We start from the raw sequence: 22,116 nt of genomic DNA, 5'->3' as shown, positions 1-22,116 counted from the left end.
GAGGCCTCTTTTTTGAAGTGAAGGAATGTACCAGTTATGGTTTTGTTTCTTAATGCAAATTTCTTGCCTTCAGCATTGCAGAAGGAAGTTTCATATCATGGATTGAGGGCATGCGAGTAACCCGGAACACTGAAACAGACACAGAAAACAATATTTGTATTTGCAGCATTTCCTGATTTTAAAGCCATCTTAATAATTTTTCAAGGGTATAATTTAGATTCTAAAATTTTTGGTGCTTGGGTTTGGTGACACCTCTGGCAGGTTTGAAATTAAAGAAGTGGGATTGCCTGAGCACTGCAGGGCAAATCTCAACAGAGACTGTTGGCAAGTCATAGGCAAACGTGGGTCAGGTTTGTACTTCTCCAGAACTCCAAGACTGAAATCCCCATGGGCTGTGTTGGCAGGATGGCTTGATATGGGAGGCAAAGATACTTTTCGCTTTCTCCCTCCCTCCACATGCACTGCACATTTGGGGCTTTGTCATGTAGTATCAGATTTGCATCCCACCCCTTACCCACCACCACCACTTCCCGAAGCTCAACAGCTAGAAAGGAGGAAAGTGACTCAAAAGTGTAAGCCCTTGGGGTACAGCAGTTGTCACCCACTCCTTGGAGGGCTGTTGTGCCTGTCTTATTCCAGCTAAGGAGAATAAAATGGCACAAAAGCCTAAGGTTCTGTCCCAGATCTGGTTCTTCCTAAACCACAGGGGAGTTTGCTGCCTTTGCATTGCCTCTGGGGTAGCCCTTATGCTTTCCCATCTGAGGAATTTTCCCCTTTCTCCGGGCTGTGTGCTTCTGCTGCCAGAGGTATGTTCCTGGAAGAATGCTGCCTGTGACACAGCAGATCAATGGGTGCAGACCCAAGTCCCCTCTCCTCCCAGGGATCAATATGATGTTGGAGTACGATGCTGGGGCTGGCATTGCCTACTCCTTTCAGGTCTGGCATTGATTAGATGCAACCTGCAAATAGATGTGGAGCAGTAACACTCTGCAACCTCGATAACCCATCCTCAGGAGCCTGCCAGAGTCAAGGAGCTCCTTGCTGCCACCACAGCCAACAGAGCCATTTCATTAGGCTGAAAAGGTTAATTGCATTGAAAACTGGCGTCATCCTTAGCACATGACCATGGTAAAACTCCACAATGGTGTGAGGCCTGAAGCTGTCCTAGGGAAAGTGGGGCCCATCTGAGCTCTGAGAAATTTTGCTCAGGAAGGTTTTTGTGTAGGACAGTCAGACCCCCTATCTATTGCACTTCTCTTGCTGAGCTCCTCTTTGCTTAGATAAAGCTGGTGAGGGGGTGGATGATGGGGGTGGTAGCTGTGGTCAGAAGGGCACTTGCTAGCTTCATACAGCCTTTGGAGTACATCCTGCATGCAGTATATATAGAGGAGCAGCACATGCAAACTACGGGTTTTACTCTGACCCATGCAGATGAAGAAGGAGCATAGAAGGCTGGGGGTCGTTGTGGTCTCTCCCTGCTGTAGCTCAGCACCAAGAAGGCACCTATGATCCATTCTGTTCTGTGCTAACAGTGAGCAGTGCTTAAGTTCCTGCAAAATTGTTGCTGCAGCCCCTTAAAGGGTATAGTTGGGGCTTTCTCTGATGCAAGAGGCCACTTGTGTCCTTCTAAGCTCTAGGAACTGTCACCTGTCTGACAAACAAGGGGAAGGCTCCCTCTGCTGAAGGTTGGCCCTGTGAGAGTTCGAGTGGTTTCCCTTAGTGTGTTATTAGGTTTGTGTGTGTGTTAGCTAATTGTCAGTCAGAGAAATTTGTTTTGTAATTTCTGTATTTTTGTCAGGATTTTTAGGGTAGTCTGCTGCATATGCAGAATGTCACGATTCCATTTGCCAGCCAGAGCTTCAGAACTGAAGAACATTCTGATCATTTGAAAACTTTAGAGCAGTGTTGTCAAACTAATTTTCACCAGGGGCCATATCAGCCTTGTGGTTGCCTTCAAACGGCCAAATGTAATCTTAGGATGTCTTCCTGTGTAACCTCATCTAGGTGTTCCTGCTCTGGCAGGGGGATTGGACTAGATGATCTTTCAAGGTCCTTTCTAATCCTTAGCATTCTGTGATTCTGTGAAATGTAACTATTACATTTATACAATCCTAAAATCTAAGGATCTAAGCAGCATATTTCCTGATAGCTAAAAAGGAATTTCAAATTTTGAAGTGATTTTTGTTAAGACATAGTTTTTCTGCTACCTTAGCAAGTGTTCTCTCATCCTTTTGTTAGAAACAGCATGTTAGAAAGCAAATAGTTCTGAAGACTGATGTTGGGTTCTGAGACTGGGCTTTCTAATGTGTATGAAATTTTTTCAGGTGCTTTTATAGAAAACACTAAAATAGAGCAGAAGATTGCTTCCCAATCTGACATAGGAAACCTTGCAAAACAAGAGTCTTCACAGATTGCTTTATTCTCTAGTTTTTGGTGACTGAGCAACAGATGGGCTATTAAATCAATTGCAGTTTCTTTTAAAAACTCTTTTCAGCTGCCCTTTGATAGTCACCTTCTGTGGGCAATTTACTTTATGTTTTTTTCTGATGTCTTCTTGGTCTTCTTTTCCCAGATGCTACATTTTAAACCAGAATGTTGGTTTCAAAGGAGGAAATGTGCAGTCAAAGATGAGAACTTCCACTGCTAGATAGAGAGATGAGGACACAATGATGTGATGCTGTCAGGTGTGCGCAGCTGTTGCTTTTTATGAGGAGTCCTTTACCACGCAGTCAGTCACATCTATGTCAGGATGCGGCTGTTGTGACATCCCAGTTAACTGTGCCATGCACCAGGGCAGTGCCCAGAATCTCGTGGGTGACCACGAAGCACCTGTGTTGAACCAGGACCTCCTCTTGACCCTGGTCAGCTGATCATCCACCTTGCCCTCTTCTTACAGATTCATGGGACAAGGCTAAAATGGTTCACTTGTTCTCATTATGTCTAATTCCTGACACGTACCAGGGTTCTGTAGCTCACTTGTTTCCTTCACCCTCTGTGCAGGGACCTTCTGCTGCAGCTTGACAGGAAGCAAATAAAAGAAAGGACTTAAAGATCTGAAGGAGGAAGACAAGAGAGGAGGGCAGGAAGGAACATCTCAGGTTCAGGAGCGCTGTTTTGTGTTTTGAGGTGCTCTTTCAGCATGCAGAGGGTTCTTGGTGGGAAGGGCACAGTGAAGAGCTTTCTCTTTAATACAGTGTGTGTTTTATCTCGGCAGACTTCTTGCAGACTTAGTTTAAAGATCTTAGCTCAATACCATTAGTGTATCTCTGCTGAAGGCCCTTTATAAAATTGATTAGAAAGTGGGCTTTTGCATGTGTGTGTGTGGGCTCTAATCTGATTTGAGTCCGAGATGGTATCTTTAATTCAGTGCATCGTGGCAACTAACTCACGAACTTCACCGAGAGTCAGAGCCCCTAATTTGGTTTGAGAATACATTAGCAAAACGAGCTCAGAAGGCCCCTTTTTGGGGAGGGGAGGAGGGGGTGTCTTGGGAGGGGGGGGATGGGGGAAAGATGGGAAGAATTGACTTGCCAGAGGAGAGTCATGGATTTAAACAAGATCCTGGGTATGATATTCCTATAGTGGTTCCCAGGGAAAGAAAAGAAAAAAAAAAAAAGGAGGAAAGAGAGAAGATTGATTGATTGCTGGCCTTGCACAAACTGTGGAGAACAAAGAGAACCTCAAAGCAGGCTTAACCGTTTCTTCCCACGCAAACAGAGTGAAAGAACTTGAGGTGCTGTTTATCCAGAACTGTTTCTCCCCTTCCCATTCCTTCATCCTGCTCTGTGGGCTGGTGCCTAAAGCAGATGCTAACATTGCAGGAGTAATAGTATGCTTTTGTCCTGGTAGGTGATCCACACTATCAAAACTTTTTAGGACTGATCCAACTCAAAGTAAGATATTAAAATGTGTCTCTCCTTCTTTCCCACTAACTTCCTGATATAGAAAAAAATGTCAGAACGAAATAAATAGACCAGCACGGCTGATGTTTGCAGTGGGACGGTGAAAGCAGTGTTTTGCTGCAGGTGATATGTAAAAGCAGACCCTGGGGATTATTAGGCTTAGTGTAGTAGGCATGTACGTCCACTGCCTGCTTATAGCTAACCTTCAATCTCCAGATTCCTGCATGGTATGTGTTGGGGGTTGTGTAGCATTCTGTATGATCCAACAGTTGCGGGGGGAAGAAACTTCAGATTCCCCCAGCCCCTTTTAAATAAAGGATTCTTTTAATTTAAGAAATTGCTAAAGTAAATGGGGGAGTAACTCATCTTAGATTCTGTTGGGTGCTATAGAAATACTCAAGATAGAAGTAAATATTTAATTTGAAAATGTAATTAGTAAGCTGTTAAACACAAAATGTTTGCTGTGTTAATTCAGTTTTATGGCTGAGGTCTTGCACACATAAATGTCAGAAAACTCCGAGTTCTGCCTTCTACAGTAGCAGTACTGTACTACCCTTGCAGTTGGGTTAGTATTTCCTCTTGCCAGGAGTTTAGTGTTGTAGGACATGCTGCCTAAATGTTGTAAATTGGTACAATTCCATTTACTGCAAGGGAGCTTTACTGCTTTATGTCTGGTTTCACAGAATGGTTGGGGTTGGAAGAGACCTCTGGAGATCATCTAGTCCAAGCCACCTGCTAAAGCAGGTTCACCCAGAGCAGATTGCGCAGGAATGTGTCCAGGCAGGTATTGAATGTCTCCAGAGAAGGAGACTCCACAACCTGTCTGGGCAGCCTGTTCTGGTGCTCTGGCACCCTCCAAGTAAAGAAGTTTCTCCTCATATCCAGATGGAACCTCCTGTGCTTCAGTCCGTGCCCCTTGCCCCTCATCCTACCGCTGGGCACCACTGAAAGGAGTCTGGTCTCATCCTCTTGACACCCATTCTTGAGATATTTATAAACATTGATGAGATCCCCTTCTCTTCTCCAGGCTGAACAGACCCAGCTCTCTCAGTCTCTCTATGTAAGAAAGATTCTTTAGGCCCCTAATCATCTTTGTAGCCTGCCACTGAATTCCCTGCAGTAATTCCTTGCCCTTCTTAAACTTGGGGGTCCAGAATTGGACGCAGGACTCCAGATGCGGCCTCACCGGGGCAGAGTAGAGGGGAGGAGAACCTCCTTCGACCTGCTGGTCGCACTTTTCCCAATGCATCTCAGGATACCATTGGCCTTCTTGGCCACAAGGGCACATTGTTGACTCATAGTCAACCTGTTGTCAAACAGAACTCCCAAGTCCTTCTCTGCAGTGCTGCTTTCCAGCAGGTCCACCCCTAACCTGTATTGGTGCCTGGCGTTATTCCTCCCCACGTACAGGATCCTACACTTGCCCTTGTTGAATGGCCCAGTTCAGCCATTAATATCACTTCTGACTTATATTTTCAAATGCAGGTTCCTAAATCATATTTGTAAAGTACTTACAAGATGCGTATGTGACTGCACAGACAAGGCATGCATGGACACAAGTGACTAATATAGTTGCACGTATATGTTTATGGATGAAGTTGGCCCAGCCATTGTTTTTGCATTAAAAGTGTGTGTTTTATAGTTGCAATTCAGAATTTATGTTTGAGAATATGGCCCTCTCAATGCAACACCATGTTATAGTTCTTTAAGGCAGAGTAACATCAAATTTACTGACTTGACTATATTAGGAAATATTCGGTATAGTGGTCCTTTATGATATGTGTTTCCATTCTGTTACTTGAGTATAAAATGAGCCAAGACCACAGCTGCAGAGAGGACTCAACATATTCAGAGAAAATCTGAGCCCCTTCTTCTCAAGTGATGCATTTTGGAAGAGGAAGCTTCCTATACCTTCAGGAATGAGCACCCACAAAACCAGATACCTCAGAAATGGAAGGCTTTAGCAGTAGCTCTTACTACTGCTATTTGGATATACTACTGGATATATTACTTGATTCAAATGCTTAAGCTCAGCCACCTTCCAATAATTATTTTTGTTAGCCCTCATGCTCTGCAGATAGTATACCATATGCTTAGTTGAGACTCCTTTTTCCACCTTCTTTGATGAACTGCTGAGGTCAGCAATTTTATTTCAATAGCTTGCTCTGATGAACTTTATTTCTACACCAGTCTCCCCATCCAGACAACACTGCAGTGCAGAGAAATAATCCAATTTTACTTGATTATTAATAATTACTCTCAGCTGCTGTTTTTTCAGTTGATTGATTAGAATAAACAGTGCTCCGATGGGATACACCAGAATCCATAACTCTCCTTTCTTCTCTACTGCTACTTCAGCTCCTGCTTCTCCAGGCAAATGTGAAGTTGGGGGCTGTAATGCAGAGTGGCTCTTTAAAATGGGCCTTCTTTCTGTTTTTTAACCAGCTGTGACTAAAATTCATTTATCTGGATTGGTCGAAGTCTGCAAGCCCTGAATAATGTCTCTGGTTTGCAAGCCAGTGCTTTTGCGAAATAGTGATTTTTTTCCACTGTTCAAGAGTTGAAGCTGGGTGAAACAACTTCAGTCTTTGTTTTAGTCTTCCAAACTGATCAAATCTGGACTGTAGATTTGCAGGACATGTGCTTCATATTTACAACTATGTCCTATGTCTGACTGGTTGCATATCCCTCCAGCAGGGTTTTAGGCCATGAGTCACTTTGGAGGGATCTCATGTTGTAGTTGTGTGAGGTTTTTGCTGTACCAAATTTGACAGTTTCCTTTTAATATTTGGAAGGAGCTTCTCAAAAGGCAACAACTCAACGACTGGTGGCCTGAAAATCTATCCAGCGGTTCTGCAGGGACAGAGGAACTTTAAGGCATTTGCAGATTTGTCAGGGACTTAAACACCTCAGCTAAATTATGCACCAAAAAATGGAAAATGAACATTGATGTTCATGTTTGCACCAGCTTTGTGCATGGTCAGGAACAGCCTCCCCCAGCACTGGACTGCAGTGCAGTCCGGTCTCTGTGGCTCCCTTGCTGATCCAGCCTGTTTTACACCAGATTTGCTGTGAATGCCAAGGGGTGAGCAGCACAGCAGCTGGTACCTCAGGAAATCAGAACAGGCTGTTCAGGTATAGCTGGGCTGAGCAGTGACTTTTTTACAAAGTAGCTGCTGTTAACCCTATGGACTGAAATTCTCTCTGGGGAGGTGGCTAGTGCACCATGGGGGATGGTTTTGCTACTTGTAGCTGTTTACATTGGCAACTCCAGTTTCTGAAGTTCATCCTCTTTAAAGAATAATGTGGGAAGTAAGAACATTGCTTGAACATAGACAGTGTTTACCTCCTCTTTTCAAGCAGGATAGATGCCAGAGCTACCTAGAGCTTGGGCTATTTATCTGCTTAGGATGAATACAAGGAAATAAATTAATCCCTGTTAGAGAGATCTTTTTAGGGAGCCTGTTGTTGCTGAATTTTCTCTCTGGACTGAAGTGCCCAGGGCTGACAAACATGTCACAGCTGGCAGCAACGTGACTTCCAAGGGATGCTCAGGCCAGTGAATGTCACCTGGAGATGGAGATGTGTGAATGAATTCACTGTACCCCCTAACTTGGAATGGTTGGGAAGGACCATCAATCTGCAGTGTCACTGGCAGGAGGAGGAGTGTTTATTAGTGTAAGTGAGGATTTCTGAGAAAGCCCTTTATTGGGAAAGAATTGTTTGTCTTGCTTTCCTTCCAAGGAACATTTGAAAGAAAAGTGTGTTTGAAGAAGGAGTAGTTTAACACTAGAAGACAAGTATCCAGAAATCAAGTGTCAGGCATGGAATAGCTGCAGTGTTCAACATTTGGATGACTGTTGAGATCCTGAGGTCCAGTTCCTGTTCAGATCAATAGAAATCACAATTTAATTCCAGTAGTAGTTGAATCAAGGCTTAAATGAAGAGATAAGATGCTGTCCCAACTACCTGTGATTTATTTCTACTGTAGATGCAAAATGCTGGGTAGGGTTCAGGTAGCAGGTAAGATATTTATACTCAATTCCAACAATTTTTCCTCAGCAGGCTATAAAACGAAGTATTATTTTGTGGCTCACAGAGGTGCTAAGAAGAAGCAGTCCTTGCTATGGGTGAATGACAAAGAAGTTTCATTCAAGCTCTCGTGAAAGTGGTTAAAATGTCCAGGTCAATTTTTGTAAGTTGATAGGGAGCCAGGGTTTCAAGTCTTCTGATCACATGCCAGCAGTGATTTCATTCTGATGCAGAAGGAATGGGGTAAAGCTTAAATGGCATCAGATGGAAAAGCAGAGCTGGGTTTCTCCAGCAGCGCTCAGCTTTCAAAACAGAGGCGTTGATTTTTGGCTGCAGGATGCTCCCTGACACATGGTTAATCCCTGCCATGCAAAAGGATTGAGTAACACAGGATGACCATTTCATATGAGTTGATGGCACAGCTTCCATGGTACTCTGAATTTTCAGAACTCTTATGTAGGTTTGCAGATGATTTAGGTGTAATTTAATTATCAGTATCTGTCTCTCTATACTACCTGGCTAAAGAGAATAGCATGAAGTGTCAAAATGTTTCTGTGTACATTAGAACATACATACATGTTTCTGAATGCATATAAATAGAGAAAAGAGACCTGTGGAGTGAAGCACAAGCAGACAGCTATGTGGAAGATAAAGAGAGGGGAGGTGCATGAAAATTATAATCTTGTTTCATAGAATATTTTTTGTTCCAAAATACTATTTCATCCCAAATCTGGTTGCAACCAGTTTAAGTGGAAATTCCAATAGAATTTATTTTGAGGAAACTTACGATGTTTTGTTTCATTATGTTCCAGAGACAGCGCACACTTGGTCAGATAAAGAACATGAGGCAACGCATGACAGGCTAAACAAAGTGCTAGGAACAAAGCAAAATTAAACATCTTATTTTCTTTAGATTTGTTTTGGAAATCCTACAGTACAAAACATTGCCAAAATTAACCCAGTTCTATAATGAAAAATAATAGTATTTTTTAACAAAGTTATTTTTTTAAATTAAAAACTTCTGGTGAAGTGTAGCCCTGAAGGAGAACAGAAAAACTGATTATATGGTGATGTTGTCAGGAGGCAGTTGGTGTGTGAAATAGCACCTAGAGAGATGGAGATAGGATTAGGCAGTATTAGAGATAAGGTTATTGTGTAGACTGGGTCACACGGGACTGGGCTTAAGGTACAGTCAGATTCAGGAGGAGGTCAGAATTGGTTCTGTGTAGTACAGACACATTTGTGAAGCCAGTGGTGTATTCTTCTGGCTAGCTTGCATGCAGGAGAACACCAGCTACTCACACCACTTACAAAGGCAAATTTCTGAGCTGCACTGCTGAAAAAAGACGTTTGAATTCTGCTGATAATCTGGAGGTGAGGCCATCGTGTGAGCACAGGACTTATCTGTCCGTCGTTCTGTTTAGCACATTCACCTGCACACTCCATTCTTTCGATCGTAGTTGCTGATTAACCTTCACAGTGTTCCTGTGCCGTAGGTCATTTAGGACCATATCCCTGTTTTTCAGTTGGGGAAGCAGTGTCTTGGAGAGCTGCGCTGACTTACTGAAGTCCATGAGATCAGTGTTGAGGCTGGAGTTAGACTTTGAGACATTTTGGCAGCATTTTAAGGGCTCGGTGCACTACACTTTGCTGTCCCATGTCATAAGCACAGAGCCAGTGGCTAGGAGTCCTAACATGTATAAGGGTCCTTAGAGTGCATTTGGGGCACGGATACCTAGTGGCTGGGGAGATGTGATGTAGGTGTACAGTGGTTCCCAGAAACTCTGCCCCAAGAGCGGGCTCAAAGAAAGGACGAGCACAGTGACAGAACTGGGAGAGCAAGGTCTCCAGCATAGACCTGGCCAGAGGGAGATGGGTGTGGGACACAGGCTCAGTTTGCCAAGGGCAGAGGAAACTGGGAAGCTGGGCACACAGATGAAGTGTGAGTGTGTGAAGTTATAGATCCTGTCTTTATGCATCACATTGATCTCATTCAGTGTGTTATACTTAGCATTTCATTTATATAATGTCGGGGTGTTATATGGGGTTGTTTATTTTTAACTCATGAATGACTGGCAGTTTCAGTCTGGATGCTGTCTGGTAATGAAATGGGAGAAATTTGTCCAGGTCTGTCAAAAGATTTTTGCCGAAAGATCTCTGGAGACTGAAATAAGGACTATTGACTTGACTATTTATATTACCTTGTCACTTGGTAACCAAATCCAACACCCTCACTCAGACACACTATACAGGAGGTGGTGAAAGCACTGACCACCATTTGCATCTGTTGGTAAATAGTTGTGTCGTTTTGTGATACATGTTACGTTTCAATTAGGCATTTAGGTAGGAAAAGGAAAAGGGGCCAGGGTGCATTCTGCATCATGCAGTAGGAGTCTGGTGCAAAGCCAGCCACCTGGTGAAGTACATCATGTGACCAGAAGAACTCGGGACTAGAAGCTGTCTCATAACCGTATAGTCACACCTGATCTCATGCTCGTGGCCACTCACGGACTTGCTATTTGTGCTATGTTCCCCATTGTAGACAGAGTTTGAGTGAAACCAGTTTGGTGATTTTGCAAAGGATTTCCTGATGTAAGCAGAGTGCTGAATTGGTAGAGACCAACATCTGCCAAAGATCCACCTCTTACCAATCCCTCTGGATGCCCCTTTCTTGCTGTACCATCACCAGATTCTCCAAAGGCAGTTGAATTTCCTGCTATACTGAAGAATCGAGCAAGGACTAAGAAGGTAAACCTCCCTGCAGGTTTACACACAACACCCTGCATCCAGCTCTAGAGCCTACTGAACCCTGGTGGAGCTAGGCTGCTGAACTTGCGTTAGAAATGACCCTGTTTGCCCTGATGGGTTTGGAGTGCTCATTGCTGGCTTGTTACCAGACATTGATTCCCATTTCCCATTGCTCTGAACTCTTGCATGGCTCATACACAGTGAGCTCAGTATGTCTGCTGTGAGCTGGCGGGGTTGTCCACTGGAGTGAATGTCTTTAGTTTCCAAGACCTCCCACTGTCAAAATATTTGGCAAAGCTGCATTGTAAATGGATTTGTGCTTCTGCCTATCCCTACCCCTTTTCCATGTTGCTCACACCTTCTGTTCTGCACATGTCTGTTCCCCTTCGGCCCAGTCCTGTCTGTCCATCTCCTCTTTCTATGCATCTAATGGAGGCTGGTAATCCCGTTAGGTGCTTGCAGCAGGCGCTGCAGAATTTGCTTGCAAACGCCTGTGCCAGGTCGAGTGTCATTGCCAGCAGCGCTCTTGGCGAGATGAAGGTTGCATTAGTGAACAGTAATTGAAATGCAAAATAACATTTTGATCGAGCGAGCAGGCTGTTTATTTATCAGATCAATAGCCAAAATGCCCCATCTGGAGAAGTCAGCGTGATAATAAGTGATAGCATTCCAAGGGCAAAGGGAACAACACAGTCAGGAGGACATGCCGGCAGGGTGGGCTGGGCTGGGTCACACTGGACCAGTGGTTGCTGAAACTTGCTTCTTTTTGGGTCTCTTCTTTGACCCTTCCTAGTAGCGTCTGTGAAGGGTCCCAGACCTCTGGACAGAGAACAAACAGTTCTTAAATACGAGATCAGACAGAGAGCAGACGTATGCAAAATCATATGAGGTCTTCTTCTCATTGCTTCGCTGAACACCGGGCTGTGACTGAACGTGCAGACTGCCAATGATGTAACTTGATTAGGCAGTATTTTTTTGATTGTTTGTTTTTGCGTTAGTGGATTACATTTGCTATAAAGGTCTGAACACTCATGGTGATGATCTGGAAATATGAAGTCATGGTTTGGCTTCTGTAGTGAAGCTGCTGGAATGGTATCGAGGTGCATACATATAATGAGAAAAGGAGAGATTTGGGAGGGTGTGTGTGAGGAAGGAGTTTGTATGTATTGCACAATAAATGTATTATGTGTATGCATACCTGCTATACATAGATATCCTACAGAATAAAGTTATATAAAATTTAAGCCTATCTGAGAAAGGTGCTATACAAAAGTATAGAAGCAGTTGTATAGCTTCTTTGTTGTTGCCTGACTGCCTGTCACTCTGCTTTGCTGTGTCTCTCTGTTGGCTTCTGCTTGTCTGTCAGTAAGGACGCTGAAATGGGGAACAGGGAGTGAAACTGAGGTTGCAGATCTTGCAAGCTTGTTGTTTTGTTTGTTTGTTTGTTTGTTTGTTTGTTTTTATTTCATGCCCTAAAATAATAACAGGGAAAAGTGAAAACTTCCTGGGATGAGGAGATAATCTGTTCACCATGACAGAAAGGAATATTTTTGAAGGAGTTTTTTTTGGTAATCACGTTTAGTTAAATTTTCAAACATTTATGCCAATTTGGAAGGAAAATTGAGGAAATTTAAAAGTATTTTGTTTTAGAATTTGTTTAGGGTGTTTTTTGTTGGTTTGTTTGTTTGTTTGTTGGCTTTTCTAGATAAATGAATGTGCAAGTTACACAAAGTGTTGGGGAAAATGATGTACTCGTTCTGTTAAAGTTTTCAACCAAAGAGTGGTTTGTTGTTCCTGGTCTTCTCCTCATGTATTGGTTCAGGCAAGAGAGAAAGCAGGACACTGTGGGGTCTTGGATAGGACTGAGCTTGAGTGGACTGGAAGCTGCTTTGTTGGTCAAAGGAAATGGGGACAAACAGTCTGGAAGCTGGATGAATGAAGTGGATTTAGAACGAGTCATAAGAGTTTGAAGCTGGAATTTGGGTCAGCTACAACTGGCTACTTAATATATGCAGTGTGTGGTAAGAGATCTGCTAAATACCTACAGAAGGTGAGGTTTTAAAGACTCAGCAAATCTGAACCCTGAGGTTATCTTAAATAGGTAGCTAAAGATAATCCTGTATATTACAGCAGTCTAAGGTGTGCAGAAGGAAACAGGGTGTTTCTATGTATCACCTATTGTCCTCAAACCTATGGTGCTTAAGAGGAGCCTTGTCTACAGGTACGCCTGTCACGTACTCCTTTTCTCTGCTTGCTCCAGGGCTGTATCTCAGCCTCACGGTGTAGCACAGGCTTCTTGTCTGTCCCAGACCCCATGCAGTTCTCTTGTGCCTTCATCCCCACCAAGAGCACAACTCATTCCCACTTCCACGTTTTTCCCGTGTTTCTGGGACATCTCTTCTATGTCAGATCTAGTGTTTTCTCTCGTGCTGTTATGTTGCTTTGATACTATATCATCTTAGAAATGCTTTCTGGAGAGTCAGGGATAAAAAAGATTTCAAACTGAAAAGAACTAATTGCCCATTGTTATTTTCCACGCTGTAATTTATGTGGAACTAATTTCAGTCAGTTTGTCAGGATCTGTCTGGTTTCGCGTAATATTTCTAGTGATGAGGCACTTAATTATAGATTTCTCCAAGAGCTACAGGTGGAACTAGGCAACGCCCATCTATTGTGTCTGGATTGTCTTGGCAAGGGTGAGAGAAAGAGGCAGACTCCCACTGCAACTGTAAGTTTTGAAGTGTAAGAAACAGAAACCATCAAAAAAAAGAAACCAAACATGTCAAAATCAAAGAATTCCTAAAAGCATCCAGAGTGGAGAACACACAAGTTCAAATTTTGGTCTGAATAAACCTAGGGTCCTCTTTCAATAAACTAATATCCATAAAGAAATGTTAATTCTTAAGTCTCTTCTCACATTTGTTTCTAGGATGATGTCCTTGCTTTGTAGATATCTCCTATCCTAACTCCTTCCCCTAACACTCATAGGAATTAAGCAATATCTTTGGGTCTCGCTTTTTCCCTGCCATCGTTCATCATGAATTGTGGGCAAGGATGAAGGGAGGGGTGCTTTCAATGGATATCTTGAAATGCAAGGAAGTACAGCCTGAAGAATTTGCATTGGCGGCAATTTCCTCTCAGAAACGCTAAGAAGGGTACTGAGGGAAATAAAAGGTCTTTGCGAGATGAGACAAGGGATCAGGCTGGGATGCAAAATTATATCTGATGTGAATGGCAGTGCTTGAGGTTTTCCTTTCCTTGCCTAGCTGAAAAGGTGGAAGCAAAATTCTGACGTACGAGTGTTTGAAGTGTGCTTTACTGAATATGTTGTTGTGTGGATCTCATTCACAAGTATCTGAAGGACACTGAAGGTACTAAGAGAGAGATATAGATTATAAGTGCCCTAGATAGAGCATAAAGACATTCAAGAAGAAATGAAGGTCTAGTTGAGCATTTCAACAGGGATTGTGTTGCAGCTTTGCTGTATGCAGGCAAAATTGTTGAACTAGTGTGAGCAGTGTTCCAGATGTAGAAATAGTGGGAGAAGAAGGTACACACAGCCTGGAAGTGTGAAAAACAGAATGATGGCATGGGGGGAAAAAGGATGGTGGTAGAATTTGGATAAATAGTGAACAGCAAGTTAATCCTGGTCCTTGTTTTGCTGTGGTATCAACAGTAAGTATAAGCAGGAAGCATTAGCTCAAGTGCTAAAGCAATTCACTTTGGAGGGAGTGCAATTAGTATACCAGAGGGCAAGGTACCTTCAGAAGGCGATGTGTTAATAAGAGAGTGAACTGATATGTCACACCTCCAGATTAATTGTCACTTTGTCTGTGTAATACCTCTTACCATTTACTAACAAGAGTGTTGTCCTAAGGGTGAAGAGAAATTACAAGAATGAAGAGAGAGATGAAAGCTAGTAGGAAATCCATAATGTCTTCTGCCCATGAGAAGCCTTTTTTATTTATTAAGCAGCCGCCAGACAGTTTGCTGCGGCAGCTTTCATCAGCGTGAGCTAACATGGGCTAGAGAAGATCTACCAATATGTGACAGGGCTCTGGTTATGCAATGGGTCAAAGGGATAAAATGTCTCCTGGGCATTAGACAAGTGAATACGGTTTGTGTAAGAGCCAGAATATGAGCACTTGCTGTCTCCTTCTCCTTAGCTTGCAGAAGAGCCCAGCTTGAGCCTCCATCTCCCCTGCTGTGCAAGGAATGTGCTTGTCCAGTCTATACGGCAGAACTGGTTTCATCCAGTGACATACTTCAATAGGTCTCATACAACCCACTTGCCTTCAGGAATACCAGGGGAACTGACACCTGGAGACAGTTCTCTAGATAGGCTCTTGCAGCTGGGAAGCTATGGGACTTTGCTGGCTTCCTTACATATTTCCTTTTTAGCTTCTTCAGCCTCCTGACTCAAAAGTTCTTCACCTGACCCACTGTCAAATTATAAAACATAAAAAAAAAAAAATCTATACCTCTCTTCAGAGAAAGGGTGAAAGGCAAGCCAAGTGTGATGCATTTTTACAAAATAAGCCAGGTCCAGATGCCCAGCAAAGCCAAAAACAACAGGAAAATATTGTAATTGGAATTAGGATGGTGTAGCTCTTTAAGAATAAAGTGCTGACAGTTGGACATTATTACAACCTGCTAGTCCAGGTTTGTGAACTACAGGTTGGTATTCATGCTGTGAAGTAGAAGTCACACATTGCTTTCCACTCCAAATAAGAGAGCAAGCTCATCAGTCTTTTGCTAAGTTTATGTTTGTTCTAAAGACAAGTATGTAGTATTTGTGTGGGCATATTGCAGGTAAGTGTCTTCCAAACAAGCTTTCTAGGGCTTGCCCTATTCTACGGAATAAAAGCATAACCCATGCAAACCAAAGGGAGATGCCACTAGCAAACATGACAGAAGTCTTAGAAATCATATCTGCACTCCACAGAAGAATACCTAGATTGATCTGAGGTTCTGACACTCTTGTTGTTTATAGCACTGCAAAATTCTGTGATTTAAACAAAAAACCCCTAAAGCCTGTGCACTGGTAATTTGGTGATTTATGTTTATGATCATGCCTATCACCAATGTCCTAGCTAAGCTCTTGCTTACCTACTGAGAGAAATGAAGTTTGCCCTGGGAACACTATGTGTTCCTATACAATAGAATGAGCCCAGGACAGCTTCCTGGCCTGTGGCTGGTATGGCTGAGTTATCCACAATACCAGAGTAAAGTGGCATATTGGCAGGTCCCATTATTCTTGGACTGTTGTGTGGAGAAGAGCTGTCAGTAAAGATGAGGAGTCTCTAGATGATGTTGCTCTCATTTGAAGTCCACGTTGAGTAGAAGAGCAGGAGCAAACAGTGGGTGTGCTGACCCCTTGCCTCCCCAGCACCATGGTGGGCATCCTAGAAGCAGAGCGGTGGGCATGGGAGCTCATGTGTGCTCTCCATGGTAAGAGCAGGTCACCCAACAGGTGTCAGCAGCTCAGCTCCATGGCATTAACTCTTTGCATATGTGACCTAAAATTATACTGGCTGTTATTGCAGCTGTCACGTCTAGCCTGCCACTGGGAAAGCATTATTTATTTCTGTCTCCTGTATCTAAACAAACCACGTGACAAAATTTGGCTTGGTACAGGAGTTGCAGCCAGTGTTTGAGAAGCTGGTCTATATTGTTTGTCAGCAACTGTGGGTTGCAAAGCTCTCTCACGTGGTCCACAAAGGACACAAAGTCTGTGTTGCCCAAGTGGTATAATGGCATGAAATGCACATCTGATTTACACATGCAGCGCATGTTTATGTCATCTGGGCTAACAAATACCGATAGCAAAAATAGGCCCGTACTGGAGAAGACATTGAATGTTTTATCTCTGTTTAAATCGTTGGTGTTTCTGCAGATTAAAGCTACTTTGGTCTTTCACAGGTGTCTTAAAAATGTCAGTGCAAACAGTGTGTGCTGATGTCACAAGCTGAGGCCTGAAATGAGCAATTTTATAGTGGCAGTCTTCTCAGGTTTTGTTAGTAAAGCTTGAATCTACTGCAAGTACTTCCTATTCATGATCTTCAGGACTAAAACGCCATTCCACAAGCACAGCTATAATGCACCTGGAAGTTACAAGCTCTACAGGCATCTCACCTGCAGGGGTTTTCAGTTTTATGGTAGATCTTAGAGGACTTCAAAAAAAATTGAGATTTCTTTCTGTCTGGAGTCTACATCTAGCTGTAAGAACCACTCAGAAAAACCTATTTCTGACCTTTTACATTTTTTCTTGTGCCCAGAATAGAGGTTTTGCTTGAGGAGGGCCTGAGTGTACTCTTGCTCCCCACTTCCCCCAGTCAACATTAGTCCTACAGCTATATTTCAGCATTCATTTTATGGACATCAGTCTTGCTGTTGGAAATCTCCAACATATTGGGGTTGGTGAGTCTGTGATTTTATCAGAAAATACTGGTGAACAGAGTGGCCTCCATGGCAGAACTTCTGATGTCAGTTCCCCACCTTCCTCCAGGAAACTGAAGTATAGTGATGAGCTGTCCTGCCCTTTCCTATTGAAGGTCACGTAATGAGGATCAGCCACTAGAGAAGCTCAGCAGTGTTTCCTCTCAACTTCCCTTGATCCAGTTTGAAATAGGGAGTGCTGCATGGAGAAGGTACAGGGTCAAATACTTGGGTTTGCCTCAGCACTCAGATAGGATTAAGTTACAGAATTATGGATGCCTTTAGCCGATAGAGAATTCTTCTGATGGACGAAAGTTACCTTCTATTACAAAGTCAGATATTATTCTGGCTGTCTTGTTAAGCAGGTGTGTTTCCTCTTGAGTAAGGTGAAGTCTGAATTCCTGTAATTTTCATATCCAGAAGGGAGGTAAAGAGGTGAACATAGCTTCAAATTATTATTTCTGGCAAAAATAACCTCAAATGCTATGCAGTAAAATAACCTTATCTGCATGGATCCTAAACTTGCAATCCTGCAAGTTAAAAAAAAAAAAATAAATGGAGGCAATATTTACTGCCTTGATTTTATAACACTAATCTTTTGTCCCTTTCTCGTCCTGTCCATCTAGCAGTCTTCCCCTCTCTTATTATTGCTGTTGTTGTCAAGAGAGCCATTAAACTCGGAAGTAGTCTAGCCATTACAAAGAAACAGCTAAAGATGAAAGGCTAGAGAAGAATTGGAGGAACTTGTAACACTAACCCAACGTCACTGCCCAAGGGAGATAACACTGATGGACGAAAACCTGAAGTGCAATCTCAGCTTGGTCTAAACCTGCATATTCACGTCCAGAATCACTGAGATCGGGGCACGCTTGTTTGAGGGCAGTCATAGGCATGTAAAGGCTAACAACATTGCTAGTGATAAACAGTAGTGGGTTTATGAAACAGGAGTACAGCAGACAATAACCTTTCTTGATACAGTTAGGTAATTAGTGGGGAAAAAGGAATGCAGTGGATAGACTGTCTCTGGACCATGCATGGGCTTTTGACACAAAGCTGTGCAAGATCTTATTAGGGAAATTAGATCAAATTGGTTTTGATACAAATCCTGTGAAAGGAATCATGGATTAGCTGACAGAGTGTAAACAGAGGGTTAGAGACAGTCTTTATCCTTCTTCAGAGGTGGTGTCCAACAGGGCAGTGTTTTGGTTTTAAACATTTGTTAGTGATCTGGAGCAAAATGTAAAAGGAACAGTTCTCACATTTACAGCTGACACAACTGAAAGACAGTAACAAACAAACAAAAAAAAAATGAGTAGGAAAAAAGAGGAGCCAGGCTGAAAAAATAAGCATTATTAACAACCTTTGGTAAACAATGTGGCAATTAGCAGCTTGTGGTTTAAAGATGATATTGAATCTACTTTGGAACAAGGAGAACCTCCTAATTTCATGTTGTGCAGAGCATGGTGGCAAAAGCAGCTTATGTTCAGAGAGATCCCAGTGAGACAGTAGCTATCAAATATATGAGCTGATGTGCAGCCTGATGTCTGGTAAAACTACTGCTCTGTTGGTCCATATGCTTGCCCGGCTGTGTGCTTTTTCAGAGTGACTCTCTCCTGTAGTGCTGTGGTATCACTCTGTGCAATTTGGGAAACCTTGCTACAAGAGAGACCCAGGCAAGTTGGAACAAATCCAGAGAAGGGCCACAAAGATGCTAAAGGGATTAGAGAGAATGACCTATGATGAGGAAAGGTGAAAAGAACGAAATGTTTAGAACCTCTAAGCCTGTTACTTGGGCACAGAAATAGTAACGGAGTTTCCTGTGCCAGCACGGAGGAGAGTTGGATCAAGTCTCTCTCCTTTTACATTCCTATTAAGGTAACTAGAGCTGAGCAAAATGGCTGTTCATCACTTTCAACTCTTTGCGAAAAACATTTAGCTATTCTTCTTGAAGTTCAAGTTGTTGTATTTCATTGCCAGGGGACACTCTGAGTCTGTTTAAAAGTCACCATGAGATCTCCATGAGACCTGCAGAAAGCCAGCGCTGGTGAGGCTTAACTCAGTGTGTGCTGCCCAGCAATAATCAACCATGCAAGTTGTTCAGAGACCAGAAAAGAAAAACACAAGTTCTGGAATGGCTGTAGTCACCTGAGCTATGGTCTTTGGTCTGTCCTGATGTTAAGGACTTTTGCCTCTAAAGCATATGTTCACAACCTAACCAGAGCTCACGATGTATTACTGTCTCCCGGAAGGGAACAGGAGCATCCTCAGCTGTAGGGATGTAGGGGTTTGTTTCCATCCTTAATTCGCCATTAGTCACTGTTTGCCTGCCTTGGGGATGACGGCTCCTTAATTCAGGTTGTGAGTTGAGAAGTAAGTTGGTCCTAGGAGAAGACTATCTCCCCTCTTTTTAAAATTTTTTTTCAGTGGAGGGAAGTCCCTCAGTGGGTCCTCTTGAGGTCCTCTGTTAATTTTTGGCTTTTAAGAGACAGAAGCTGGCGTTTGAATTCCACTGACTGAATCTGACAATACAGGTCACCTCCTTGTCATGTCTTTTCATAGTGTTGTCCTCTGTCTGCCACTAACATTACAACTCTAACTCCTGTTACTGTGTAGTTCTTCAGTGCAGAACAGTGTTTTTGGTGGCTTTGCTTTCCATTTTGACCCTAATCTCATGTTGTAGTGCCAAATGATCTTCAAATTCTTACTACAAACAGTTCTCAGGTACGGAAAGGCTCCAGAGTCTGGCCAGGACAGCAACTTCCAGCTTTGCTGTGAGATGCTGAGATCTGGTCTCAGCTAGCAAAGCTTCACCTTCCTCCACGCAGGCAGCTGGCACTACACCAGGAGATCTACAAACTGTCTAGGTGCCCTGTGGGATTAAAGATGAATGCACCTGCAGCAATTCTTCCTGTAACAGCTCCATGGCCTCTAGTCCACTGTGACCCCCTGGGCAAAGCATGAGCATTCATCAACTCATCATGCTGTCTCTGAGAGGGACCAAACTCTGGATTCCTCTCAGGTAACACCAGGCAAAGCAGCCGAGGAACGTGAGATGCCTGCCCATACTCTCAAGGTCAACAGTCTTGCCAAATAACAAACTTGGCAGATCGATCCCAGAGATAGCAGATGAGGTCAAACATTGAGGATGAAACAGAGAAGGGAAAATTAGGAGGTACTCGGGTCAAATGAGACCATAAGGATGCAATACTGTGAAGTTGCTGCATCACAAACATGTACATTCATATTAACAAACACACAGATGTGATATACATGCATGTGCACTCCAGCCTTGTGGTATCACAGAATGTTTTGTCCTGTCCCCTGACAGGTTTGACTGTTTGGCAGAAGGAGTTGCCACAAATACCAGGTAAATAGGCTGAAACTGAAATAGAAATAGAAATTACCCACATGACCATGGTATGGTAACTTTAAACCAGCAAAACTTCCAAGTAGTCAAGCATCCCCAGTCTGTCAGAATTCTTTGGACGTATCATCAGGAAAATGCATATATTTAGGTTTTCTTAAGAGCCTTTGACAAATTATCTTGCTGAAGGGAAAATTTAACCTGTCAGGTTAATACTATTATCAATTAAAAAGTGTCTGAGACAGAAAAGGCTAGACATATCCTATGCAGAAAAGAAAGAGAAGTCAGTTTTCAGCATGATAAACGTTAACACGAATCACCCACAAAGATCAGTGTTGTGGTGTTTCATCCATGTGTTAACGATCTGGCAAGTGGATGAACAATGAGAGTCTATGGATGACATCAAATTATCAAGGAAGACTGAAGAACTCCAAAGGATCCTAAGAAAGCTGGGTGCATGGACACCACTGTTGACTATTGCAAAACACTGCACACCAGAAGGCATTAATTTGATTTTTCATAGACCTTAATGGATTCTAAATTAACTATGGCAACTCAGGAAAAGATCTGAGGATTGCAGTAAGTAACTTGCTGATATTCTCTGTTGAAGAAAGTGTAACAATTTAGATTTTAATTTAAAGAGAAAAAAGCAAACAGTGTAAGGAGTTATATAGTAGATAGGCTGAAAATAACATTGAAAATATGATAACATCAGTAGGTAATTGATGACGTGCCTTTGTCTTGACTAGTGTCCAGACCTTCAGCTGGAGAAATGATGGAGCTGTGCCAGTTTCATGCTACTGAGGAGCTGGCTCATTGAACTCTGTTCTAGACTGAACAGAAATAGCAAGACTAGAGGAAGTTCAGAGATGGATGATGAAGCAGATAAGAGGTCTGCAAAAACTTCTGTGTGACGAACAATTATGTAGATAATGAAGAGCTGAATGAGGAGAACATGGCGAAAGCACATTTCTTGAGAAGGAGAGTCAGGACATGTTCAGGGAGCCTGAAAGGCTGCTTTTACAGTATGGGCAAATAGAAGTGAGATTTTTTGTTTGTTCATACAGTGCACAAGTAATCCCTGGAACTCATTGCCATAAGATATAATAAAAATCAGCAGTGCTCTAAAAAAAGACTGAACATTTATATAGGAATAAGACTGTCTGTAACTACAACAAATAAGAAGAGCTTGTAAATTTGGAAAAGAAGCAGTCCTTTCCATATACTTAAGAGCATAAACCTCTCTCTGAGAAGTGGGAATTTGAGAGAAGTATCTCCGTGCAAAAGTCTTATAGTAGTAAATTGAAGAAAGACTGAGATAAGCTGGAGGAAACTTTTGATCAGATTATTTCCCTTCAGTTTCTAAGCTCCCCTTTTTTGTGGTGATAGTGAAGTGGGGATGCATGAAAATGAATCAAATGAAAATTAATCAAAGACTTCTGTATTACAAATGAAAATCCAGTCTGAGTAAGCCCTTCCTGCAGGGTCTGCTAGTGAACTTTTTAGTTAGAACCAGGGAAGCACATCCTGAACTAACTAAACATCTTTTTTACCTGGTCTGCCAGGCAGACTCATTTCTTCTGCTGTCCCAGGGTTAGATTGTGCTCTAGGTAGATTGTGCCTCATCAGCAC

The 22,116-nt window shown here is 42.7% G+C and overlaps 1 protein-coding gene across 12 annotated transcripts in view; it reads left to right on the top strand.

Annotated features, from left to right (window-relative positions):
- The window catches only part of ESRRB (estrogen related receptor beta), a 143,756-nt gene that overhangs the window by 77,990 nt on the left and 43,650 nt on the right, over nucleotides 1-22,116 (top strand). The gene's annotated exons all lie outside the window — the stretch shown is intronic.

This window comes from Columba livia, chromosome 5 (assembly GCF_036013475.1).
Source record: "Columba livia isolate bColLiv1 breed racing homer chromosome 5, bColLiv1.pat.W.v2, whole genome shotgun sequence".
NCBI classification, from domain to species: Eukaryota; Metazoa; Chordata; class Aves; order Columbiformes; family Columbidae; genus Columba; species Columba livia.
This window is presented reverse-complemented; position numbering and strand designations above follow the sequence as displayed.